Raw genomic sequence first — 18,085 nt, 5'->3', positions numbered from 1 at the left:
GAATCCATTTCTCTGGCTCTGGTCTCCAACAATCCTCTACAATGTTTGAACTTCTGTTGTTACAACAAGAGCTGCAATAGTGCAAACTCTGTTCTCCATACATATTTCATAATGTAAAAGAAAAATCCTTAATAATCTCTAGATCTGAGATTTTCTCTTCTCTAACCTACAAATCTAAATCCCTATTACAGTAGTGCTTTTAGAATTCATAATTGTAGAGAAGAGAAACCCTTATTACATTCTACAATCTGTTATTTATAATATTTACAAAAGAATTCTCAACAAGAAAGTTTGTTGAAGAATAAATCTACTCCAACCATTTTCATTGGCAAAATATTCCATTCTTCTATTGTTGGAGAATTCTCATTAACTGAGATCTTCTTTTCCTCATATCTTCAACTGTTTTCCTGCAAAAACAAATCAAAACAAAATTAAAATGCCAAAATAAAATCAAAATACTAAATCTAAAATTAAAACATATCTAATCAAATTTAATTAAATAAACAATTTAGAAAGAAATCAGAGCTTTCTATTGATGTCTATGATGGTCTAATTGGTCAAGGAGAACATTGACAAATGGATCAACACTTAGAAGAAGTCGTGGGCAAATGAGAATGCAGAAAATAAAACTCAAAAAATTGATTTTGTTTAAAAATTCAGAGCTTGATCTTCTGCCTAATTTTAGACCCATTAAATGATCAAATATAGAAATGAAACTACTTCAAAAATATTCTTCATATGAGCCGTCATAGACCTCATTTGACTAGGTAAAACTCCATTTATGAGCTTCCAAACTTGGTGTATTAAAATTGCCAGAATTCTGGAATTTCTGTTGCCTAGGCTAAAAATTAGAATTTTTAATTAAATTCTAATCCTAACTTAGAATGCTAATATTAATTAATTAATACTAATTAATTGTAATTATGTTATTAATTTATTACAATTTTAATTAAAAAAATAAACAAAATTTAATAATTAAAATATTATTATATAATATTTATATTATAATTTGAGTTATAATATAATTATTTATAATATTATATTATATTTTAATATTTTAAACAAACCATTAGAATCAATCCTACTCCATTAATAACACAAACCATTAGAATCAATCCATTTCAAATACAAACCATTTACGTAGCCATAAATGAGGAGGGTGAGTGGAGGAGTTAATGAAGAGAGGATGGAGTGATAAGGAAGGTGAGTGGAATAGTGAGGTGGAGGGTGGGTGAGGTCACGATGATGTGAGGGTGAGTGAGGTGGAGTAGTGGGGAGTTATAAGGAGGCCAATAAAAAATTATATTAAAAATTTCACCCCATTGCATAAAATTTAAAATTGGTCATCTCAAGTTTTTTAAATGAGGTGTTTGAGTTTTTTGTGATTTGCGATATGCGATATTGCAATATCGCATCGCAATTCTTATTTCAACCATTTTTAATTTCGAGATATTGGAAGGGAGGATTTGATGAGAAGATGGGCCCACGTGAATTAACCATGCCACAAATTCGACTACAACCACTTTGCAATTTTGGGTTTTGGATTTGACAATTTATTTTAAAATAACAATTTATTTTAAAATAACAAATTGGAGTAAATTACCAAGATCCCGAAACATGTTTTCATTTATTGTACAACTTAGCTGGGTCATTTTGTAGGACCATTAGTGAAAAATGAAAGAATTAGTAAAAATTAACTAAGAGTTAATATTTACAATAAATGACTATTTTAATTGCAAAAATGAAATATCATACATTTATTAACATTTTTTAGTCCAAGCGAGAAAATGATCTAACTTCAAAGGAGTGCTATTTACAAACTAGTTGACCAAATGAGGCAAAACAATTATCGATGGAATGTTAGTGAAAAGACGAACACAAATGAAACAATCCAAACAGAAATCTGATGAAAATGGAAAAAAGACAAAATTAGAAGGCAATTAATCTAAATGAAAATCATAAAAGATGCTTGGCCAAAAATTAATGGAAAGGGTCCCCATTATTTGAAGTATTGTGGGGGTGTTAGGTTTTCCCTACAACAATGGTGATGCACTGGGAAGAACCAGTTATCTCTGGTCAAAGATAATGAACTTTAATTTACCCAAAGGTTAAAAATAATGAAGTTCAAGAAATCGTCTAATAGTAAAACATTTCCATAGGTCCCAAATAAATGAATTAAGTAATATGAGTTTCTAAATATTAGTACTCAAAACAAATTCGAGTAAATTTCATGAACATAAATTTGGGAAAATTTGTTTTAAAACTACCTCATATAAAACTAGAATAAGGTAGAGATAGGAGTTTTTGATAAAGAATATATCCATTTTATGATTGTCTCTGACATCGCTTCGCTGCCAGTGAGCCTGAACAATACCCCGACAAAGTTATATTTTATGTCATACAAGCCTAGTTCCACTGTCAGCGAGCACCCATAGCCCCGACGGGTTTACTTGTATTTCCCATGCTTCCTATTTTAATCACCTTTTTGATAAACAAATTTTACAAGCTTTTAGTTTATGATGTTTTTTAGTGAAAGAGGTGGGATTGTAATAGAGATTTATGTTTAATGGACATAGTACTTTCATAATGTTTATTCCAATTTATTTCCCTATGACTATCAATCAAAGGCTTTTATGTGGAGGGGTAGGAGGGATTCATTGTGTTAAATTCAAATCAATTATTTCCTTGAAAAAATAAACTCCATCACTTAGTAAGGATGCATTTTCCTCCACAAAAAAGATTTAAAGCAAGAGGAATTTATGGTTCCATAAAGATATGTCTTTAATGATAAATGAAATTCACTAAAATAGATAGAGTTAAGAGATTTTCCTAGGTATGCCAACCATTATTAGGTAAAAAAAAGGTCTCTCGCTTAAATCATGGCAGAGTCACCAAAATCAAAACAAAAGAAAAATTAAAATGAAAAGAATTCCTAAAGTAAGAAAAGAAATCAACAAACAAAAATGAAAATAAAAAAGGTGAGAACTACAAGAAAAATCCAAATTTTAAAAGATAAACTCCAACAAGATTATTTATTCAAATGTCTCAACAAAAAAGATAAAATAAAATAAGCATATGTATGCTCGTTCAAATGTTGATATTTAATTTTTTTCTTTTTATCTTGCAGAGTTATAGGAAATGAGGCTCTTAAAATGTAGAGGATGAATAACAGTGATGATAGATAATATGCTAAATGAGAAGTCTCTGTTTGCTACAAACTTTATTGTTTTTGAAGAAAAACCTGCAAAAAGCATCTTAAATATTTTTAAATAAAAATAATGCTTAAAGAAATAGACTAAAGTTTCAGAAACTCCCCAATTTAGCTGATTTAATGAGGATCATTACTCTTTCTTTCAAGAATCTCAAAGTAAACTAAAAAACAAATAGAATGAACTTCAACACTGATCTGGTAGAGGCAGAAAAGGTTCACGAAGACCTGTAAAAACGGCGTTCAGGATCAACAAAAATTAAAATAAAAACTAAAACCAAAAGTAAATAAATGAAAGTGGACGCATGGAACTTACCATTGGAGAATTGATTTTAATATTACATGAGAGGTGTCATTTTCTCCAACAAAAGATAACTTCTTCTTTTAATTAGAATTAAAAGCATGAAGAATCTAAATTAACTGAAATCTTATTAACCCAAAATCATCATTTATTAAATCTATGCTAAAATGAGTAGTAAAATAAAAGAAAACAATATTTCGTGTTTAAGGAATCGAAAAATAAACCAAATCCATCAGAAATAAAAATGGAGATATACTTCTTAATGAATAACAGCCATGAATATTCTCTTAATATTATAAGTTTCATATCAACCCCATGATTTTGATAAATTGTTTAGGATTAAGACCAAATCCAAGATAATAAAATACATATGTGTAGATGGCAAGGTCTTGAATTAAATATAGAGTGATATCTATAAAACTTAATTATAAGAGAAATAAAAAAATGATTTAATCATGTTGCAAATTTGTTATCAATTCCTTCGTTACCATAGTGGTTGCCCAAGAATGCCTTAAAATCTTTTATACAACACAATGTCTTATCGAATTTTTCGCATCGCAAGTTTTTTACCATGCATAATTTTCAAACTACAAGATTCCCCTTTGCCAATATGCGATTGAATATAACAATTAAAAAATAAAGGCAGAGAGGCATAAATCAAATTTTATCACATCGGAGGATGTCAAGAAAATATGTGATTTGAGTTTCGTGATGCAATATAAGTGTTGCGATGGAAAGGTTGTGATATGATCACATGCAATGAGAAATTGCGATAGAGTGATTGCTATATCAGAGAATAGTCATATTGGCGATTGAGATTGTTAACAAAAGGAAATGCCAGTATGATTCTTGTGATAATAGGATTGCGATAGATGACGTGGTTCACTGGTGGGACTAGCTTTGAATTTTATAAGAAATCGACAATCGGAAGATTTTGAATATGGGATGTAATCTCATTGGTACACCGATATATGATATAGAATGGACCTGATTGTTCTATCATGCAGATTTAATTTCATATCAGATCCAGGATATCAGAGCCTTTAAACATATGCACCTACCAAAGTTGTGATTTGTGAATGAATGCGATATCTTTCAGAATTGGATTTAAATGTCATATCGAGTCCGGGGTTGTGTGGATATCGCAATATTGGTGAAGTCGTTCTATCAGGGAATGAGCGAAAAGTAATATCGGAGGTCTTGCATCAACAATTTCTTACTGGGAGATGTTAAGAGCTACTTCTGATCAAATGTTTGCGATACAAAGGTTTTGCAATATTGGGTGGAAAGGTTGATCGAAGATCAGAGGGGATGGGAAGATTGGGGAATCAAAGATATTTGGAATATTCTCATTTGAGAACCTATGATATGTGAAATGTGATATGAGACATGCCATATGTGTGTCCGACAACTTCCTAAGGTATTAAATTCAAAAGAAAACGACCAAGTTCACTTTGCCTTTTAACAAAACCCCTTTTAATAAATATCAGAAATATTAGATAACGGAATATGTTTATCGGAGATTTCCGAATAATGATAATTATGTTATTAGAGTGCTCTAATATCAATCTTCTGATATTATTTTTTAAAAGCCTGTTGGGGTTTTAATGAATGAAAGAAAATTAAAAATGCTCAAATTCTGATGAACAACGTCTAATAATACTTCCCTAAACATGTTGCTGTTAGACACACATGGGCAGCAATAGAATATGAAAGATAAAACATGAGAGTACAATTTTTATTAACAAATGATTTACACTTATAGTACATGTTGTGACCGTTGGGTTTCACATCCCAAGGTCTCTTGGACTCCTTTTGTCCATTCGGCTTCCACACTAACCCATTGAGGATTAGGTGTCCAACATTCCCCCCCTTAATTTGAAGGGTTATGTATGAGTCCAAGAAGAGAGATGTAATACAAAATGTGCAAAAATGCATGGCAGCACTAGGCTTAATGTGCTCTCTGAAATGTTGGTATAAAGGGCGGTGGTTTAAGGATGACCACCAACACTAGAACGCTTAGTGCAGTTTCCGGAACTCTTCCAAAGCTGGCAAGAAGCTGAAGTCTTCTGCTAGAGGAAGTGCTCCTATTGTTTTGAAGAGGGAAACCTTCAACCAATAAAGGGAGGTCTCACCTCGCATAAAAGGGAGCACCTCGCATAAAAGGGAGAACTTCAACCTGAAAAGGGAAGTCTCAACTTGTGATGGTTTAAGGATGACCAACAACTCTGGAATGCTTAATGCAATTCTTGGAACTCTTCCAAAACTGACAAGAAGCTGGAGTCTTCTGCTAGAGGAAGTGTTCTCAATTTTGTTCTTGGAATTCTTCCGAAATTAGCAAGAAGCTGAAGTCTTCTGCTAGAGGAAGTGTCCCAGATTACCAACTGAAGGCATGCTCAGGGGCATCTTTGTTTCTGGCTACAAATCTAAATCTGATATGGCAGGTTGTGGCTCAAGCTCGTTTGATGTGACTTTGAAGCTTGTAGATGACCATCATTTCCCCCCATGTCAGATACAAGGTGAGATGATGGAGAAAACTCAACTGTAAGACTGTTCAATACTTTGGAACAAGTTCTGACATGTGATTGGAATATCTTCTTGGCTGTTGATGCCCATTGCCAAGAAGCGATCCATCCAAGATGAATATTTTTTCTTACAAGATGTTTGTTTCTGAAGCATTTGTTTGAAGAATGACTAGTTTTATGACAGTGCTTACAAGAATGAAGATCAAAACAATGATCTTTCAGTGGCCAACTCGATGACAGTGTTGGCATTTCACAATCTGTAGTTGTTGCTGTGGAAGAGGGGCAGAATCTGGAACAGCTAGAGGTGAACTGTCATGAAGAATAGGTGGAGATGAATCATCCTCAAGAAATCCAGCAGTTTGAAATTGAATTGGTTTTGAGTAGTCTGGAATATGAAAGGAAAAGTCCTTTTCATATCCAAGGCCAGTTCTGTGCTTGTTGTGGACAAGCTCTTCCTAGCCACATCCCTCACCCGCAGAGCCACCGCCTTAACCATTATTTTGTAAGTAACACTCAACAAAGTTATAGGTCGCCGCCCCCCTATAGAGTCTCTGGCAGCATTCTTTGGAATAAGTTGAATCAATCCCTTCCCAAGGTCTAATGATGGGCTTCGGAAGTGCACGCTGAACTTCTGCATCTGCATGTAACTTTGCTGCGTCATTGGACACTGGATCAACTGCAACATTATTGACTTGCTGCTTGTGGGACTTTGTTTCAATGTTTTGAACAGAAACAGGTTCAGAATGATGACTCCACTGTTGTAATTCTGCTCGCTGAAGCTGAGATTCAAGCTCCAAAAATTCTACCTTCTCTTGTGTATACTGCAGACAAATTTTAATATCACAAAGAGAGTTCTTGCTAATGTTTATCATCCCTCCAACATTGACATGTATTAAAGTGTTCAATAATTCTAATATAGTATCAAGTCTGGTCATCTTCTCAACAACTCAAGTCAGTAAAAAAAGAATGATAAAATGATAGACACCAACTTGAACAAATATCTCTACAAAATTTGGTTTCGTAATCAAACTAATCCCAAATGGAATTGATTTCATGCATACATGGTGGATATCGCCTTTGAAAGCAAAAGGATCTTAATGAGTCGTGGAAGGCATCCTCTATCAACAAGCAATGTTAAGTGTTCCAAAACAAACCTTGTTTCACCTATTTTTCCTATTGTAGTATCGCAAAGATTGCCCAAACCAAATGCCACCTCTTTTCGTATATCAAATGTGGTAGTTGCCAATAAGTGCAATAGTGGGAAAACTGCACCACTTTAGAAGATCAATTTTTTGTGAGCTAATGTCCCCGCTGCAATGTTGGAAAATTCCCATGCAGACTCTTTTTTTTTTTCAATGTACGATGTTCACCCTCCAAACACTTAATGAACGCACCAATCATAGATCTAGGAATAGAACTGCATCTGTTTTTAGATTGTCTCCAACAACAAGGTTTCCTATGCTTATAGCAATATCACATTATGCAGAGGACAATCATGAATGCTTTCCATACCCTTTTAGAAACAAACAAAAACGCAAATTACCATGTCCTCGCTACAGAGCCTATGCCATCTATGCCATTTGTTGTGAAAAATAGAGGATGAGAGAGTCTTAGTCTCAATAGATTCAGGTTTCAAAACCTAAAGGCAGCTCAAACCAGATCCTTGTAGATAATATCAAAAGAAATATTTGAGAACCAAAAACCAAAAGCTCGATTTCTTTATAGGCGCTCAGATTGTTGTTTGGTCTGCACGTGGTTCAGGGACTTCTAATGTCGTCAGAGTCTTCAATGAACATTCAAAGAAGAGTCAACACACATTCTTCCAATCATTCAACAACTCAGTAAGGTTTTCCCATTTCTTTTAGTCAATCTTTCCTGGGTTTCGAAATGGAGACCTCTTCATATGGGTAGGGGCCTTATTATGAAGTCCTAAAAAGGCTTTAGAATGGATTTTCCCAGCAAGGAGTCTTGTCGTGGGATCATTGATTCCACCGTTACCGCTTCCAAATAATCACAGAGATAAAGAAGGGAAAGCGAATTTCTCGTCACAAAATGTGAACTAGTTGAATTTCCACAATGCAAGTTTGCATCTTAAATCGTTTTCGAGCTTGGACAACTCCTCTGTCAATGAAGACAAAGAGGCCATTCCGTCTTCCAATTTCAGGTGAGTTCAGTTGGAAATCGATCTCCGGAGTCTAAGCCGAGTTTCTCCTGCCCCGGAAAATGTCGGCCTGGAAACTCTTTTCGAGGGTAACTCATTTGATGATTTTCAGCAAACTTCTTCTAAAAAGCCTTGGTCTCAGAGGGTATCCACTCACAAGAGATTACGCTCTCTGAAATCAATCCCATCTTTTGCGTGTTATTATGATGGAGAGGCAGTAGATGAATGCTTGGAACATGATAACGATAGTGGCATGGTGGAATCTCAATTATAGGAGTTTAGTTTTGAAAATGAAGCCATGGGGAAATAGTGAAGGATCTTTACACACAGGAAAGAGTAGAGGAAAATATATCCACGACACTGTTGTTTATGGCTCAGGGAATTGGCCTCGATGTCATAGATCGTCAAACCGATATGGGAGGCAGTGGCGGAAACTCTTTCAAATCAGAATAATGCTTTGTTTGGTAAAATCATTTTTCTTTACTGCTTGTCATTTTTTAAAACATTATTACTTTGACACCGTCCTTCCATGGTGTCTGCAAAGTCGTCTGTCTTAACTGTCCTTTTCTATGCTTCTGTCAGCGAAGAGCGTGGCGGTGCAAGAAATCGCTCTTTTTTTTTCCTTTTTTTTAGATTTCTAGTCTCTAACTCATTCTTGTATGTGGATTTGCAGTTCCTTTTGTCCCTTTTCTATAGAAAGATCCCACCTGGAATCTGCCTCCGTTGGTCCTGCAAGATACGAACCCACTATGTCGCAGAGCCATTCAAATTATACAAATGAAGCCTGACAACAACACATTATTTAAGGAATCTCAGACAAGCTTGGCAGGGAATGACAACATGTTAGAGAATCTAGCGTTATTTCAGGTCACAGAAGGTCACATAATGGTAGATGCGAGACATGCCCGAAGAGTTGAGTAATTTTTCAGATTTTTTAAGGAAAACACCAGGCCAACAAAGGATTGAAAGACTGACACTGAAGAAAGAGCGTTTATTGAATGCTGGATAGAACATTAACCACAACGCTTTAGTCGCTGCCTAAATGCAGAAAGCAATGTAGATTCTACAACAATACAATTAAAAACACCCTTCCAAACTGTCCATCTCAAAATCATAAAACAGGTATCCACCGTCCAATCCTAATTCGAATGAATACAAATAGCTGGAGACACAGGGATGCGCATTTTTTTTCATGGAATTCACAATGTATTTACAGCCTTCAAAATAATTCAACACACCATACCAAACCTTACATATTTAAACAGTTCAATGTCACCATACAAAGTCTTCAACACAACACTAACAAAGCATAGTTTACAGTCTTTAAAACTCATTCAACACAAAAAATGCATACAACATGGAACTCATTGTAGAGGATCAACGCACATGTTGTCACTGCACCATAGTTTATCAGTCCAATACATATATACACCAGCATATAATCGGTCTTCAAAATATATGTGCCATCACCATCTCACATATACAACCAGCATATAATCGATGCGTAGGTTTACATAGGCCACACAAAAACAAGTGGCTCCAAAATATTGAGCAGATTATTAACGTACTTGCTTCGATACCATGTTAGACACACATGGGCATCAATATAATATGAAAGATAAAACATGAGAGTACAATTTTTATTAACAAATGATTTACATTTATAGTACATGTTGTGACCGTTGGGTTTCACATCCCAAGGTCTCTTGGACTCCTTTTGTCCATTCAGCTTCCACACTAGCCCATTGAGGATTAGGTGTCCAACAGTTACGAATTTTGAAAAGGTCTGGTTGCTTTCTTATCTTAAGTCTCCATAATCAAGTCGATGAAGACCTGTAAAATAAACAAAACAAAAATAAGAAATAACCTTTGAAAAAGTAAAACTAATAATAGATGACAATGAACCTGTAAACACTTAACTGGGAGAATTTTGATTGTAACTTTACCTCATGAATCTTCAAGTTCTCCCAAAATTTCTTAAAATTTGCATATGTTCAACATTGTTGAAATGTGGCAACAAGAATATTCCAATTTTAATTTGTCCTTGAATTAAAATTGTGAATTAAAATCAAATTTAGTCTTAACAGCTGTTTGGAAATAATTAATTAAGATATTTGACTTAATTAGTTGGAGAAATTCAAGTTAGAAGTCTTTCTGAAGTTATGCAAGAGTTATCCCTTAAATTAAGGAGATAAGCCTTAAATTAAGGAGATAAGATTGAGTTATATTTGAGTTGTAATTAGTTAACTCAGTTTACTGAGTTAAGTCCAGTTAAATTAGTTCCAAAATGTTTGAGGAACTAATAGAGAGTTAATAGTCAGTTGATACATGCATGCACTCAACTAGTGTACTCTAGTTAACTGAAGATTCCCTCATCGGAAACTCATGCATGTCTATTCTAAGAAAGACCCAGTTGAGATTAAAGTCAAGGATAGTTTACAATTAGTTGCATGTGTGTTTTCTTATAAAGAAAACTCATGCATGCAGAAGGTATCATTCCTTGAGGATTGCGTAGTTCTGACAGTGTGTGAGATCAAGTGATCGTCCACTGGGTGAATGCGTTTTCCACTTGGTTGAAGTAGAATCATCCCAGAGGAATAGTGTAAGGAAGTAGGAGCTTGGAGGGCAGAGGAGAAGGTTGGAGAGCAGCCAAGATTTCCTATGAGCATCTGTGAGGATTCTACTGAGAGCTGGCTAGCTGTGAGAGTTAAGGCTTTGTATAATTCCTATGTATTTCCACCTTGTATGATAATGCAGATAGTGGGGTTTTTAGTTGAGGCTTTCCCCAAAGTATTTTCATGTGTATTGTGCGATTGATTCTTCTTATTCTGGTTATATGTGTTCAACTCGATCTTTAAGCTTTCGAAAATCGATAGTAAAAGTAGGTTATAGTATTTTTCTTTGGTTATATTGCATTATCGGGTTAACATACAGTTATATTTTCTACATGGTCTCATAAAGAGATTTGTAGAGAACTTTGAGGAATTTCTACATGGTAGCGGAGGTGTGAACAATATATTGAGAAGAGAATTCAAAGTTTGAAGTTCAGGGTTGCAAGTACAAATCGAATTCATATCATACTTCAAGTTTGGCCAATGGTGTTCTATGGCTTGAAACTCGAGTATGCCTTGGAAGGTAGCTCGAATTACATAGCATGGAAAGATAGAATGGAGGTTGTATTAGAAGACAATGGCTTGAAGGAATTCATTAATCAAGAAATCCCAAAGCCAGCTTCAACTAATGCACAAGAGTTGGCTGAGTGGAAGAAGTGTGTGGCGAAGGCGAGATGGATCATCCTTGAGCGAGTTCGAGACCATATTGTCTCGAGTCTCCATGGGAAGGATACTCTATTTTCAATGTAGAAGACATTGAATGACCTCTACTAGAACAATAGCGACCAGAGGAAATTGGCACTCAAGGATAAGCTTCGAAGAATCAAGATAGAGAAGGGCGATACTATATCCACATATTTGAACAAGCTCACCACCTACAGAGATGAGCTTAGAAGTGTGGGAATAACTACTGTCGATGATGATATGGTGAGTCTCGCTCTCCTTGGCCTTCCAAAGAGTTTGAATAGCTACCAGGAATCTGTGAATGGAAGGGAGAAACTGCCGAATTGGGAACGACTGTGGTCAGATCTTATGTAGGAGGAGATCAGGAAGAGCACACGAGATGGTTCTTCATTCAAGGATGATGATGAAGAAAACCTGGCCTTAGAAAGTAAGGCAAGGAAAGGGAAGGGGAAGGCTTCCCATTCCAAATTGAATTCTTCTCATGGAGGGAAGAAGGGTGACAAGTCTAAAGTGAGATGCTTTAATTGTCATGAGATGGGACATTATGTGACTAATTGCCCATCGAAGAAGTCCAAGAAGGGATCCTCGGAAGGATCGGAAGGTGAAGCATTAGCCTCTCAGGTCGAAATGGACTTTACCCTCATCACATGCATGGTATCATCGATGATGGGTTGTGTCTGGTATCTTGACAGTGGAGCCTCATTCCACATGACCAACGATAAAATTTTATTCAGTGCCTTGGAGGAGAATAACCTCAAGATGTGCATAGAGATGGGTGGCAATGGAAGGTATAATGTTTCAGGAGTGGGCACGATTTCTTTTCAGAGGGAGGATGGACCTCCTATCACCTTGACAGATGTGATGTATGTGCCTGGACTGAAGAAGAACTTGGTATCAGTCGCGATGTTGGAGGACCAAGGCTACAATGTTGTCTTCAGTAAAGGAAAGGCGTTCCTAAGACACACAGCCACAGGTCAGACCAAGAGGATAAGGATTCGAGTGAAGAATCTCTATAAATTAGAGGTAGATGATTGTGCAACATTGGGTATGAAAGCAGAATTAGTGCAAATCCAAGACATTGGTAAGTTGTGGCACAGGTGGTTGGGCCATTTGCATCATGGGGCTTTGAACATAATACAATAGATATCTACAAGACTTCCCAAAGGTAAACTTGAGCAAGTTGACACATGCAAAGGTTGTACCTTGGGAAAGTACACCAAGTCATCCTTTCTGATCAAGATAGTCGAGCGAAGGCTATCTTAGAGTGAGTTCATAGTGATGTGTGTGGACCATTCTCGACAACATCCACTGCGAAGCAAAGTTATTATGTGATTTTCATTGATAATTATTCTCATAAATGCTAGATTTATTTCATGCAGAATAAGGACCAAACCTTCACAAAGTTTTGTGAGTTCAAAGCTTTGGTCGAGAAAGAGTTAGGGAAGAAGATCAAGGCCTTGAGAAGCGACAACGATGGAGAATATGTCTCTCAAGAGTTTAAGGACTTCTATGCAGCGGAAGGAATTAAACGAGAGTTGACGACACCTCATAACCCACAGTAGAATGGGGTGGCCGAGAGGAAGAATAGAACTACTGTAGGGGCAACACAAGCAATGCTGCATGACCAAGGCCTACCACTTCACTTGTGGGCTGAGGCATGCAACACAGTGGTCTATTTGCATAATAGAAGCCCGCATCGCATACTTGGGATGAAGACACCAGAGGAAGATTTATCCAGTAAGAGACCAGATGTGGGTCACTTCAGGATCTTTGGCTCATCGGTATATTGCCATGTGACAAAGGATGCATGGAAGAAGCTTGAGCCGACAGTAGAGTTGGGAATACTTGTGGGGTACATTGATACACATCACAACTATTGGGTGTACTTTCCTACTAGTCAGAGGACAGTGGTTTGCAGAGATATCAAGTTTGATGAGCAGAAGGCCATGTGAGTTTCCCTTGAGAGGGAGCTCCAACTACAGCCTTTGGAGGAACTATTGGTTCCTAAGGAGGAGGAGCCTCAGACTGATGCAGAGAAGCCACATGGAGAGGTTTCAAGAGTGGAGACATCCACTCAAGCAGAGTCTTCCAGAGATGGACAGAAGCACACAAAAGAAGCTGACAGATTATTGCAGGATGCAGTGAGAGAAAATGTGGGAGTACCATTTTCTCAGTGCAGACAGAGGAGGTCACCTTAGAGGTACACTGGATACATGGCCCTTACTGGGGAATGTGTTGAGGATGAGCCATCTTCCTTTGAGGAAGCAATGCAACAACCAATTTGGGTTGATGCTATGGTGGAGGAGTATAACTCCATGGTTTGTAACAGTGTTTGGGACGTGGTTCCAAGACCGGAGAACAAGTCAGTTGTGAGTTCCTGTTGGCTTTATAAGGTAAAGCAAGTTTTTGATGTTGGGAGGATCATGTTGCTATAGTATAATCCATTTCTTGTTGAGAGGGAGTGTTGAAATGTGGCAACAAGAATATTCCAATTTTAATTTGTCCTTGAATTAAAATCGAATTTAGTCTTAATGGCTACTTGGAAATAATTAATTAAGTTATTTTGACTTAATTACTTGGAGAAATTCAAGTTAGAAGTCTTTCTGAAGTCATGCAAGAGTTATCCCTTAAATTAAGGAGATAAGCCTTCAATTAAGGAGATAAGATTGAGTTATATTTGAGTTGTAATTAGTTAACTCAATTTACTGAGTTAAGTCTAGCTAAATTAGTTCCAAACTATTTGAGGAACTAATAGAGAGTTAATAGTCAGTTGATGCATGCATGCACTCAACTAGTGTACTCCAGTTAACTGAAGATTCCCTCATCAGAAACTCATACATGTCTATTCTGAGAAAGACCCAGTTGAGATTAAAGTCAAGGACAATGTACTATCAGTTGCATGTGTTTTCTTATAAAGAAAACTCATGCATGTAGAAGGTATCATTCCTTGAGGATTGTGCAGTTTTGACAGTGTGTGAGATTAGGTGATCATCCACTGGGTGAATGAGTTTTCCACTTGGTTGAAGGAGAATCATCCCAGAGGAATAGTGCAAGAAAATAGGTGCTTGGAGGGCAGAGGAGAAGGCTAGAGACCAGCCAAGATTTCTTGTGAGCATTTGTGAGGATTGTACTGAGAGCTGGCTAGTTGTGAGAGCTAAGGCTTTGTATAATTCCTATGTATTTCCACCTTGTATGATAATATAGATAATGGGGTTTTTAGTTGAGGCTTTCCCAAAATTATTTTCATGTGTATTGTGTGATTGATTCTTCTTCTTTTGGTTATATGCGTTCAACTCTATCTTTAAGCTTCCATGAATTGATAGTAGAAGTAGGTTATAATATTTTTCTTTGGTTATATTGCATTATCGGGTTAACCTACAGTCAGTCTAATTTTCTACATGGTCTCAGAGCGATATTTGTAGAGAACTTTGAGGAATTTCTACAAACATCACCTACTTGTTTAATTTAAAAAATGATAAATAATGAATTTTCAAATTGCATCTACCTTAAATTTACATCGGAAGACACAAGTGGTAAAAATGATCTCTTCAAAATTACTTGTGAATAAAAAGTTGTCAAATTGTGGAAAATTCTTGAAATTTCTTCATATATATGATCTAAGAGCTTAAAATATTTTAAGTTTCTTTTCGAAAATGAAAGGAGATGCCCAGAAGAAGTCAGATTAATTCCTTGGTTTACTAAAAATCTGAAATAATGAAATAAGTGTAAACAGAAAAGAAATCTAATCTAAATTTATTGATTTCTATTTCTAACTTAATGAAGGAAACATGACTTGGTATAGTCAATGTAACCATGTAAGCATTTTAATTCCTCCATGTATGTACATGTCAAACATTAGTAAAAAAAAGTACGAATAAAATTAAACTAAGGAAAATAAATCTAAAATCAAAATGTACAATTATTGCTAATATATTATGTACAATTACCTTCTCTTGAAAAATCCTTTCCAATTGAATTTCAATTAGATCATAGAAATATGGTTGAATTTCTATTGATGATTGGAAGAGGTTCAAAAGAGGGGATAATAGGCAAGATTTTGGAAATGAGCTTTTAGATCCAATGGCATGCATAAATTTGTTAGTGTTATGTGCATATGTTAAATTATTAACAATATTCCGTGTAGGAAAATTCTCCGAACATTTTTCAAATGGGTGTATGAAAAATGGATGAAAATTTGTTATATACAATGGAAGATTATTAATTGAATTAGATTGTTGGTCATATTGTGAAAATTCACTCTCTTGTTGATATTGCTTTTGAGAAGATAAAAGTAATCGATAAGAAATAAATATTAATTGAGGTTGGAAGATTAATAGATCTTTATGTTCATGATTATGATGTGAGACTTCATTTTCCCATTCAGGCAACACATGAATTGAGTCTTTAATAATGAGCTGCTAAATATGCTAGCACAAAGTATCTAAAAATTGAAAACTAAAAATAGAAAACAAATCTGAATTTAAACAAAATAAATGAAGGAAAAATAGTAAAATCAAATCATAGTTTACACTAGTGTTACAATTATTGTTACAACACAGTTGGTATTGATTTGAAACAAATTCCTTTTCACAAGACTTGGTCAGAATAATAGAATTCAAATGATTGCTAATACCAACTTGAGAATTAGAAAAAGAACCATGACTATGAATAGGAATGAGAGCTTGATCGTCATATAAATCATAGATTGGAATGGTTTCTCGAATGTTGAAATCATGAGTATGATTAATTGTCTGAAAATGAGAACTATTTGAAACAATTTCTGAATTAGAGTGTTCTTCATTTTCATATTTGATTCGACTTTGATCATGAGGATTCAATTGTGAAGAAGACAAATCAATATCCTCAATGTCAAAGTAACTATCATAAATGACCTCATGACATTCATTAGAATTCCCTTCGATCTCATCCAATGTATCAAGCACATGTTCATTAGTGCTAGAAGAATGATCAATATGTAATTCTCTATCTTGATAAACGCTAACTGGAAATTCATTAAGATCAGCCTCTCTGTTTTCTGAAATATCATTAATGTTATGAAGGGATAAATTTCTATCAGCAAAAATATTAGGATAAAGGGCAAAATGAGAATCAGAAGCAAAGGTTTCAAAAGTGTCTCTATTTAAGAACTCTTGTGCTTTCTGCTCATTGTAAATTTCAGATTTGAGATCATTCATTTGTGTACTTGTGATTTCTTGAAGAAAGTTGCTTTGCTGTTCTGAATTTGGCATTTTCTCATTGTGAAAGAATTCAAAAATTTGTACAGAAGGTTGTGTGTTATTAGAAACTTCGATTTCTTCTTGTACTTGTTGATTTATGTTCTGATTTTCTGGATTATGCAGCTGCACCATGCACTAGAGTGTTACAATGTGATGGCCAAAGAAGAAGAAGAAGATCCACAGAATATCACCAATCTGGAGACATAAGGACAACACAAAGTCGAAGGATCGAAGGTGGTGAACCTAGATATATCAGAAACTTTGAAAACTTGACAAGTAAACATTAGATTTGAAGCAGAACCTAAGTTTAGAAAGATAGGTGAATATTGGGATGAAGATACGGTTCATAAGGAAGTTTAGCTGTTGCACGAGTACCATGATTTATTCCCAATGAAGTTTTCATATTTGAAGGGGATCATCAGAGATTTAGGTGTTATGAATATTACGTTGAAGCTGGATGCGAAGCCTGTTAAGTAGAGGCCTTATCGGCTAAATCCAAAATATAAAGAGGTGCACCAAGAACTGGATAAGATGCTAGATGTTAGTATTATTGAGCTAGAAGAGGAATCCAATTGGGAGAGCCTGATGGTGGTCCAAGAGAAGAAACAGAAAGGCGATATTTGTATCTCCGTAGATATGAGAAAGAGGAATGATGCATGCATGCATGATCTGTTTCAAACAACGTTTACTGACGAAGTATTAGAGAATGTTGGAGGAAAGGAGGCGTATTCATTTACTGATGGTTTTTCGGGATATCATCAAATAAAGATCATTCTAGAATATCAAAGCAAGACAACCCTCACGACAGAGTGAGGTTGCTTTCAATATACCATAGTTCCCTTTGGATTGAAGAATGCGCTTGCAATTTCCTCCCGAGTAGTAATCCCGAGGTTCAAAGAGTTTATTCATAAATTCCTGGAGGTGTATTTGGATGATTGGACTATGTTTGGGTTGGTGAAGTGCCATGTTGCGAGTCTGCGCCTTATGATGGATACCTGTCGAAGGTATCAGATTGCACTGAACTTGAAGAAGTGCATATTCTGTGTGCCCTTTGGAATTTTGCTCTACCATGTTGTATGTAAGCAGGGATTGGTGGTGGACCCTATGAAGATCACTGCCATTGTGAATTTTAAAGCTCCTAGGAATGTGAAACAGATGCGCATGACATTAGGGCACACTAGGTATTACATGAAGTTTATCAAGGAATATGCTCAGATAACTACGTTGTTGGGATGGGGTCTCCTAGCATCAATTTTGGGGCAAAAGCCCAAGTTTTGTTGTATAAATATGTAAATTATCTGCAAATTATGGTCATGGAGCATGTAGTTATTTAAAGAATCATAAAGGGTTTTACCCT

Source organism: Pinus tabuliformis, chromosome 1_2 (genome assembly GCF_031772625.1).
Source record: "Pinus tabuliformis cultivar Carrire ecotype Pingquan chromosome 1_2, CPIR1, whole genome shotgun sequence".
Classification (NCBI taxonomy): Eukaryota; Viridiplantae; Streptophyta; class Pinopsida; order Pinales; family Pinaceae; genus Pinus; species Pinus tabuliformis.
The sequence above is the reverse complement of the archived record's forward strand: the minus strand, read 5'-3'. Positions refer to the sequence as shown.